The sequence below is a fragment of the Limulus polyphemus genome, unplaced genomic scaffold (genome assembly GCF_000517525.1).
Source record: "Limulus polyphemus unplaced genomic scaffold, Limulus_polyphemus-2.1.2 Scaffold111, whole genome shotgun sequence".
In the NCBI taxonomy this organism is placed as follows: domain Eukaryota; kingdom Metazoa; phylum Arthropoda; class Merostomata; order Xiphosura; family Limulidae; genus Limulus; species Limulus polyphemus.
In genome coordinates, this window is record NW_013665721.1 from 671,721 (window position 1) to 681,996 (window position 10,276).

A 10,276-nucleotide genomic window follows, 5' to 3' on the forward strand; every position below is an offset into this window, starting at 1 on the left:
CGTTATCCTCATAGATAGGCCTGAATAAAATTTTTTAAATTTTAACGTTGAATATTATTTATGATTTTAACTTTGTACACAAGTGCCAAAATACTATAAATTATCTCACTTTATTACACGGACAGGGAGAGCATGTTCGGTGATGGGATTCGAACCTACTACCCGCAAATTGAGAATCGAACGCCATAACCACCATGTCATGTCAGGCCCAGTTCTTCGCTAACAGCAAACATTGATGGCAAAAAAGGCAAATAAACTTTGCAGACGTATAAAATATTGTAAACGCTAAATGCCTGTAGTTCCGATGTCTGTCTCCAAGCCAATGCAATGAAGTATGTCATCTACCTGTAAGTAAAGACTATAAAAATACATCTTAGAAACATAATATTTTAACAAATCATTACAGCCTAACAACGCTCTAGGTTTAGCTAATCATATTATAAAGATGTGGGCGTAAACTAGTTATCAGCATGTCGGGCTGAGGATTAGATGGTCTAGAGTCTGAGTCTATAATATGTCACTGAACGTGCTCTGCACTTTCAGTTGTGGGTGCGTTATAAGAATGACAGCCATTACGCTATTCAGTTAAGTTGATGGGTGCTGCTGATTGATTTTTCACTTTCTGGTCAGTAATTATAAATTGTGGACGGTTATATGTTTGAGCTCTAGGGGTCTCTGACGCAGTCGTTTAGATCAAGTGTCGCATAATATGCTATTTTTGTTGAAAAATCAGTAACCATATTATAAAACAATATAGAATATATTACAATAATAGTAGCTATAAATGGGAGAACATATGAATGTTGATAGAGCTTTAAGATCTAATAACACTCTAAGTTTATGTTACTACAGTTAATGATTAGAAAATATACCAATTCTTCTCTTCCGTTTTAGCCCAAAACATTCTTTGTTTTTTGTGTTTGGTATTTTCGACAAAAATCACCTATCTCTTTTTATTCCGTTCCCTGTATATATTTACAATTATTTAAAAAAACAACAAATAACCCTATTTTATTCTTAGTAATTTATTTCAAATGTTTTCAAAATCTGTAGACAGAATTAACCATTAAATTAAGGGTGTCGAAAACATCGCTATTTCTGTGTCGCAGAGATAAGTTTTCATAACTTTGCCATTTATCATAAAGTTGTGCAGTATGTACGTCAACCGAAAAGCTGTGATTAATATAAATGTAATAACTGATTAACATGAACGAACCATAAACCAGTTACTTTGATAGCATCAATATATAAGCATGGGAACGGAAATGAACCATTAATTATCTTGCACACTGGAAAAAAATCGTAACGATTGGATCAATTACGATTTAAAATCTTCATTAATTTCAACTTTTGCTATATTCAACTTTTTTATTCGAAATTTGCTGTACTGTCTAAACAGGGGTTATATTAATTAATGAGTTATATAATAGAACTACGTATTCTTTTAAGCCTGATTTTGTGTAACAGCCAACTTTTTGACAGACATTTCAAAAAGTCTTAGCTTGGGGTATGATAATATATATATAAATAGCCAAGTGTCTATATGATACACCGTATTTCTTGAACGGTTAATCGTAGAATATATATATATATATTAAAATGCTTATTTTCACTAATAAATTGTACGAAAATTATTCTTTTTGTTTTGCAATTCCCAAAATTTCATATCGATATCAACAATCATTTTGATCATGACGTATACGCTCTGATCCAAGGGATTGGGTTGACTGCACATTATTTTCAGGATAATTACCGTTGAATTGTTTCAAAGGTTACCTTCTAGTTTAACATAATTTAAATGACTGTTTGTTTTAATTAAGCATAAAGCTACACAATGGGCTATCTGTGCTCTGCCAACCGCGGGTATCGAAACCCGGATTCTAGCGTTGTAAGTCCACGGATATGCCGCTTTGCCACTAGGGGACTAATTTAAATGAAGACTTAACGACCTATTTATGCGAAGCTTAGATTTTCAAAAACGTAAATTGAAAAGACGGTGTTTTTGGCTTGTAGCAAACAATTTATAATATACACCAAAAAGCTCCCCCAGTGGCACAGCGGTATGTCTGCGGACTTACAACGCTAGAAACCGGGTTTCGATACCCGTGGTGGGCAGAGCACAGATAGCCCTTGTGTAGCTTTGTGCATAATTAAAAACAAACAAACAATACACCAAAAATGTCCCTTCTTGATCCTCGAGTTATTTTCGAGTTTTGACCATTTTTGAAAATCTAAATTTGTTACCATTATAATAAAAGTGCTTGACCTTCAATGTGACCTTGACTTTTTTTCATGCACCAAAATGTAAACAATTGATCAATTGGAAACATTAACCTTTACTCGAAATTTGATGAAATTCAGATGAAAACATTTTTAAGTTATTCTGTTCACACAGGGGCTGAAACAATAACACCGACGTCGGGTGGGCGTAAAAATGGCTTCCATTACGAACTACCTACTTAATTAGTTCTAAATCAGTTTGGTTTTTAATATATCAGTGCATAGTTTAATAATGTTTTTTTTTTTAACTTTCTTAAATCGTATACCCAACTCTACTATAGCAGAGGTTCTAACACTTTTCAAGAAACCCATATGTTAACGGTTTTATCGGGCCTGCTCGGCTGTTATCCAATTTTCATACACTGCTTTAATACACCAGTAAATCACCGAAATTTTCTTCTTTAGCATTTTCTGAAAACATATACCTTTTTTCCCCCCCCCCCTTAATTTATCCAATTTATCTGAAAACTCAATATTACGCTTAACGACTTGCCCGCTACACTCACCGGGTTCAAACGTTCACGTTTACGAGTAATGTATAGGGACATCCAAGATGACTCCTGTGTCTTTATCATAGTGTCGATCTATCATTACGGGTACATATTTAGTGGGGAACGTAAAGGCAAAGACAGCGACGTGCCCAAGGATTCTGAGAGTTTATCTTTTCAACGTATTGCTGATCTGTTGTTATAATAATTTACTGTCTGTATTTGATATTGTTATTAACATGTGTAATTTTACTAACACGGTTATTTGTATGTCCTTTTACTATATAACTGTCACGGACACTCCTATTAACAAGTTTCCCTCTGACAAGATTAATATTTTGGTACAACAGATTAGAAGCCAGATTAAAAGAACTATTTATAACCCCAGAGTATCCTATTTTCATGTTTTTCCTTAAGGTTTGTTTGTTTGTAATTAAGCACAAAGCTGCACTATGGACTATCAGTGCCCTGCCCACCACGGGTATTGAAACCCAGATTCTAGCGTTATAAGTCCGCAGACATACCGCTGTGCTACTGGGGGTGGGGGCTTTCCTTAAGGAGTCTTTGAGCCAGTTTTCATGCTCGCGTGTTTTTACCTTCCATTATTTATTGTGCAAACAAAATAACAAACCTATGATAAGCATCACTTATCAACTTAGTGCCATGAATTATAACGGAAATCCAGGATAACCTTGATTAAAAAAAAATCTAAGAGACAGAGAGAACCAATAAAATTACGAACTATAGTGGATTTGGTTGTTTGTTTCTCTGTGCAATGCTAATCGAGGACTCATACCGTCCATAACTTAGAAGTGATAGACTAGAAGGAAGGCAGCTAGTCAACATCACCCACCGCCTACTCTTGGGTAACTCTTTATCAACAAAAATTAGGATTGACTGTCACTTTATAATTCCCCCCAGCTGAAAAGACGGACATGTTTGATGACGAGATTCGAACCTGCGACTCGCAGATTGCTGTCGAGTTCCCTAACCACTAGGCCTTGCTAGCTAGACCGACTATAGTGGAAATTGAGATTTGAATGTGTCTCAAACACCCATAGATTAAGTTTTAGACTTGCATGACATATCATTGTATTTGTTAAACATTTTTATGATTTTACACGCTACGAAACTTTATGAACCCCAGTTTATTGCAATTCAAAATATCTGCAAATTCAGATGAATATCCATCACTTGAATCTTATAGTCTTGACATTAGGAATGGAGCATTCTCATCCAGAAAACTTTATTTATTCCATTAAATATGTCATTATTATGTATAATGTTTCGCCATTTTCCCACTTTTTTCCTGAGAAGTACCGTGGTTTTAAATTTTTGAGATTTATATATAATTGGTATATCAGATCGTATGTAGCCAGATATGTAAGTCCACATGAAAGATAATATTGTCGCCAGATATGAAAACATTACTATTATTCGTTCTATGGTAGAAATCTGGATTTCGAGTCTGGCAGGCTGGGATCGAATCCGTAAAATACCACAAAATGCTTCTCGCATTTCAAGCTCTGGGTACGTTTTAAGAGTAACGGGCAACCCCTTATCGTGAATGATACGTGATCGTGTACTCTAGTCAGTATTGAAAATCAGGCAGAGCGTCAGGTAGTCCTAGTAGCTTTGCCATTAATATTAATGTTTACCTTTTAGGCCAGAAAGTGTTATAGATCTAGAACGGGTTTTATAACAGTTATGTAGAATTTTATCGCAGATAAATATTTACACCACATTAGAGATGTTTCACCGGACAAACATTGTTTGATAAAATCGTAGGAGACGAGTATTCGATGCGCTTGCAATTGCACGTCAAAGCATCTTTAATTTTATGATATTAACTATATTCCCTCCAATACGTTTGTATTTCAAATAACCTTTATACCCTTTGTTAATAATCTAGTTCCTTCTAAATTTAGATCATATCTGCCTGGATTACACATCAGAAATAATCTAATCTATTTTACACTGGTTATATTCTACTGGTTTTTTCTGTGTAATTTAAGAAAGAAACAACATTTCAACTATTTGAGCTGTTTCTTACTTGTAGTAAAGGAGCTAGTTTTATAAAATCTGAATAATAGATCTGTTTTAGTGATTAGGTAAAAGAAGTTTTTACTAAACGAAGGTTATAAGGAATGAGATAGAGATTAACCAAAGTAGGTATTCAGCTGAAAATTACAAATTTACCGTTACTGGAATTCTGGGATTAAAAATTCACAAGATGTCATTGCACGTTGCTGTTTTGTTTTTTGTTGTTTTTTTCTATGAGGCTGAGTACTCCAGGGGCGAAAAACTTCTTTCTCCCTTCACGCAAGGCTACAAGTGAGCTATCAGCCCACATTCTGAACTGACATAGTAAAGGGAAGCTAGTCAACAGTACTCTCCGCCAAATCTTAGGCTACTTTTGTCTGACCGACACCCAGCAGAGTTCTAAACTATAGAGAGCATTTGTGCGACAACGAGACGCGAATCATGGATTCACGGAATCACATTTCGGTCACGTGTATCACGGTATGGGAGCAAACTTTTTGTGGTAGGCACAGCACAGATAGCCAGTATGCAACACAACAAGATCAGACTATCTGCAAAGGTTTATCTTTCTAGCTGCTTTCACTCCGGAAACATGCAGAAACAAACTGGGCCAAAATATAGTTTTTCTAAGTTACAATGGGAAGATTTAAAACTAGCTATAAAAGCAAACAAGCTTGTTAAGGGAGGTTCTATATATTAATACGAAAAAGCATATATTTCTTGGTGATCAATCAATTTCAGGATTAGGGAGAGCACTTTTACATACATTAAGTCTGAAAGCCCTTTTTTTTTGTTTTACTCATTCTTAATGTAACTCGAATTTTCAGCGTGTGATAGCTTTTAATAATGTTTTGACTGGAACAGTTCTATTTTTAATTCCACGTATAAAATAGTAGAAGCATCAAGTAATATTACTGCCACATTGTCATGTATAGCTTCTTTGTTGTTGTTAGTGCTAGCTCAGGAAGCGATTCTTAAAATACATTTACATGTTTTTCCACAACGATTGCACACAGAAATGTGAAGCACGCTTAAATTAAGTTTTCGACATTTCGATTCCAATAACAGGAGAGGAAATTTTCGGAAAACAAATTCTGAAACTTATAACAAGCTAATAAAATTCCTTACGAAGTTGGCAGGTCTGATAACCTATGCTGTCAAAAACATAAATAATTAGTTGACAAGGAATGATGATCATAAGAAGGGATGTTTAAGTTTTAAGGTAGTATACTTTCAAAATTATTGGTTGAGTCAATTAAACTCGGTTATTTATTAAGCTTATAATTGTAAAATTAATATATGTATTTTAGTCCTGTAACTCCTATCAGAGGGCATAAATAACAGAAAATCCAAATATGAAGATTCTGTGCAGTCATCGAGTATATCTTGCAATCGAATACGGTCATGAAAAAACAAACTTTAAATGTTCTTAGTTTCATCAGTACTTTTTTACGGCTACCGGAAATAGAACTTGCTTAATTGAAATGAAAAAAAAAAACATACCTGAAGCGGTTTTCTAAGTTATTATGAAACATTGAATAGAAGATATTCATTGCCAGATGTGCGCTACACTAATGGTTCACTACCTCCGTGGGTACACGTGAATCGTTGAACAACATTAAACGGAAAATATACCCCCACGGCTCAATATGTCTAAGTGAGATACTATTGTATCCCCACGAGTCATTACTCAAAGTTCGGGAGTTGTTGACTCGCTCTTGAATTATTTCATTGATTTACCTTTTCTTATTAATACCAAGTTTGATGGGTTAATTCCCGAAAAAAAAGCTATTCGGTACTCCTTTTGGCTCATAAAACGACTTCGAGATTGTTGTTTTGTGTGCGTGTGTGTGTTTTTTTTTTTCAAGTACAAACTTTTAGCTCTTAGCTCCGTCATCTCTTACCCGATTGGAAATCTAATTACAGTTTTGGACTCCGGAGGTCAAACCCTTTCAATTGATTTATTTTACCATGTCCAAGGTCTCATGTATTAATTTACTCTAATTCTGCCTAAAAGAATTTCAAGTGTCGCGGCTATTGAGGTTTCCCTCTTGTTTCCTTGAATAGAAATTTAAAATCTTTACGATATCTGGAATCTGAATTGCCCACCAACGTGGGTCTATTCGTGCTAATTTACAGGCTGTGAGAGGTTTGTTTGTTTGTTTGTAATTAAGCACAAAGCTACACAATGGGCTGTCTGTGCTCTGCCCACCACGGTTATCGAAACCCGGTTTCTAGCGTTGTAAATCCGCAGACATACCGCTGTGCCGTTGTGGAGCAAGCTGTGAGAGAGTAAAATCCATATCTCTGTAACGTTCTAAAATAACACACCGCCACTATAACAACACTTGGAATAAAATTTGTCACTTATCCAAAACATAATTAATAAACACTTGCCTGGCCAGGACTTGATACTAATGTTAATGAATAAAAAAATATATTATTTCAATATATATTATTTCAAATAATGAGATCAAGAAAAATATTTGGTTTGTTTCGAATTTCACGCGGAGGGCTATCTGCGCTGGCCGTCAATAATTTAGAACTGATAGACTAGAGGGGAAGCAGCTAATCATCACCACCCACCACCAACTCTTAGGCTACTCTTTTGCCAACGAATAGTGGGATTGAATATCACATTATAATGCCCCCATGGCTGAATGGGCGACCATGTTTGGTGGAACTGGGATTCAAACCCGTGACCCGCAGATTGCGAGTTGAGCGCTCTAACCACCTGGCCATATTAAGAGGGTACGAATATTTAGAACAGTGTCGTGGCTCCACGTACAAGTACTATAGATAATGTTTGAGCGACCATTTGGTAGGATTTGCATATAAGTGCTGGTGAACCATTCTGTAAATCGAATATGTTTCAGATGACTTTGAAACTTATAGAAAGAATTTACCACACAAAACACAATTCATTTATATAATTTATATATTCGTCATACACAGACACTGATTTCTCTCTCTCAAAATCACCTTTCTATATTAGTATCAATATCGAGTGACAAACAGGAAATATTCAATAACTATCTCGTGACTCAGTTTATGGCAGGGTATTTATTCATTGCGTTATGTCACGAGAATACATCTCATATGATCATAAATTTAAATAATTTTTTGCCACATTAATAGTAAGTTACATAATATCTGCATATTTACTCAAAATAAACCTGATCAGCTAGAAGGTGGGTTAGCGTTTTAATGTAACTAAAAATTCATTGATAAACTAAACGATAAAAGGAATAATAAATGAACGGTAAACAAAACCATAACAAAAAAAAAGAATTCGCTATTTCACATTCCTATCCAAATTCCCACACAAACCACGGTAATGGCCGCACAATATGCGCAAAACCAGATCTGTTTCCTCAACTCTGTAAAGCCGTTTTCTCCATGGTTTTTTCGATTATGTCAATATAGAAGGCCTGAAAAGGCTAATCGAAAGTTGCTAAGTTTGGGACTTGTCTGAACATGAACACATTTATTATTTTCTGTAAGAGAAATACATCCCAATCAACTTCCTAAACTCCGCATCTTCGTGGCCGAACATTATGAAGTACTCAATTTATGGACAGTGAGTTGTGTTTGTGTCGAGCGCTTTATTAGGGTAATTCTTTTTTTGTTCTAACTTGAATACCGGAGCCCACTCCAGAGCCCACTCAATAACCCGCTTTCGGTCTCATCGACTTGCAGACTTGATGTTAATATACATCACTCTTAAGATTTTTTTCGCTCCCCAATGGCACAGCGGTATGTCTGCAGACTTACAACGTTGGAAACCGGGTTTCGATACCCATGGTTGGCAGAGCACAGATAGCCCATTTTGCAGTTTTATACTTACCTACAAACAAACAAACTTGACAAAACCTTGTCGAAACGTTGTACAGTTGCTGTTATGTTAAACTTATATTAAATTTTTCTTCATTACCCATTCAAGCCGTCTCCAACCATTATTAAACAAACTTAAGCTTTTTTAAGAATCATATGCTTCAAGGATACGCATCATAAAATGATTGGGAACCACTGCACTACGCCATAGAGTGTGTAAACAATATCTTCCTATGTCAGATATACGTTTAGCGTCATGCGCGCGCTTGTGTTAGGTTTTTTTTTTTGAAAGAACCAAAACTTATTAAAAGATAGTTTCTCGAATTGAAACATAGTACATCTCGACTAATTCCATTAACCATTTTTTAATGTTATTATTCTCACAGAGAAAGTATGAAACTTATAATAAACTTACTAAATTGTATCTAATGTCGACTTAAAGAATTGATATTATTTGATTTAGGGTGTATTCGCATTGGATTTGTTTTATACGATCTCGGTCCAGTTCGTTTGTTTTGACAAATGTGCGAATTGTTCACACTTGCCTTGTGTGCAAACGTGCCGGGTTCGTTTGGAAATAATTGGTTTCTTTTGGATTTTGCGGAAAGCTATACGAGAGCTATCTGCGCTAGCCGTCCTTAGCATAGCAGTGACTAGAGGGAAGGCAGCTAATCAATACCATCCACTGCCAACTCATGGACTACTCTTTTACCGACGAATATTGGGATTGACCGTCAAATTATATTGCCTCCCGTCACCGAACATGCTCATTATACCCGTGGGGATATTATAAAGTGACGGTCAATCCCACTTTTCATTGATAAAAGAGTATAGTAGCCCAAGATTTGACGGTGAGTGGTATTGATTAACTGCTTTCCCTCTAGTCTATCACTTCTAAATTAGAAACGGCTAGCGCAGATAGCTGTCGAGTAACTTTGCACGAAATTCCAAAACAAACACGCAAACGGAAAACGAATCACACATTTCACGTAACCGGAAATTACATTTGTCGCGTGGTTTCAACAGTACAGTAGTGCGATAAGTTACACACATACACAGGTGGAAACATGTTCAGGGAAACAATGTGGACAACAGAGGAAACAAAGATACTTTTAGACAATTTGTTGTTCTCGTTCCTATTATTCCTCAAATATATCATCACTTGCTGTCCGTGCTGTCTTCAAATTGCCATCCTCACAAAACGAAGTCGTTTCCTGCTGTTGTTGCGGATGCAGAGAAGGCGACGAGAGCGCTGCGCATTATATATTTCTCCGCAGGTTACAAATAAAACAGTATTGCTTAACACACACACGCAAAAAGTTCTCGAATTGCTACCATCTTTAAAATATAACAAGATGCAGTGCTGGACAATCCAAACATCCGATCGTAAAAACAAACGAAGTCCTCTTGATTATTGCAATGTGAACACTTGTGAACTGAGTGGTGACAAAACACGGGAACTTGGAACCTTTTTAAAGTTTGTACAAAGGGCAACTGTGAACAACTAGCACATTCATCAAAGCAAACGAGGCCCAGCATGGCAATCTGCGGGTCGCGGGTTCGAACCACCGTCACACCAAACATGCTCGCCCTTTCAGCCGTTGCGGCGTTATAAGTGAAGCTTAATCGCA